Source organism: Nomascus leucogenys, chromosome 10 (assembly GCF_006542625.1).
Source record: "Nomascus leucogenys isolate Asia chromosome 10, Asia_NLE_v1, whole genome shotgun sequence".
NCBI lineage: Eukaryota > Metazoa > Chordata > Mammalia > Primates > Hylobatidae > Nomascus > Nomascus leucogenys.
The window spans coordinates 57,095,310-57,095,751 of NC_044390.1; positions in this window are offsets into that span (position 1 = coordinate 57,095,310).

Sequence of the window (442 nt, forward strand, 5' to 3'; positions counted from 1 at the left end):
CGTGGTCACTGTCTCTGGTAAGTGCCGCACTCGTGTGTCCTGAAAACTCCTCTCAGAGTTGTTCAGATAGCCTAGCCCCTGGGTGTGAAGGCACAGGGCTGCCATGCCCCCCAAGGTTTCTAGATAGGACTTGGGGTATCACTAGGGCAGGGGTGCTCAAGCCATGCAAGGAGGCCTCTGTCCCCCCAAACTCCTTCCCACCAGAGCAGCTCTTAGAGCTTCTTTTTTTGGTTTTATTTTGTTTTTTGAGATAGAGTCTCATTCTGTTGCCCAGGCTGGAGTGCAGTGGCACAATCACAGCTCACAGCAGCCTCAACCCTCCAGGCTCAAGCAATCCTTCCACCTCAGCCTCCCAAGTAGCTGAGACCACAGGTGCCCACCACCATGCCTGGATAATTTTTAAAATTTTTTGTAGCTGTGGGGTCTTCCCATGTTGCTCAGG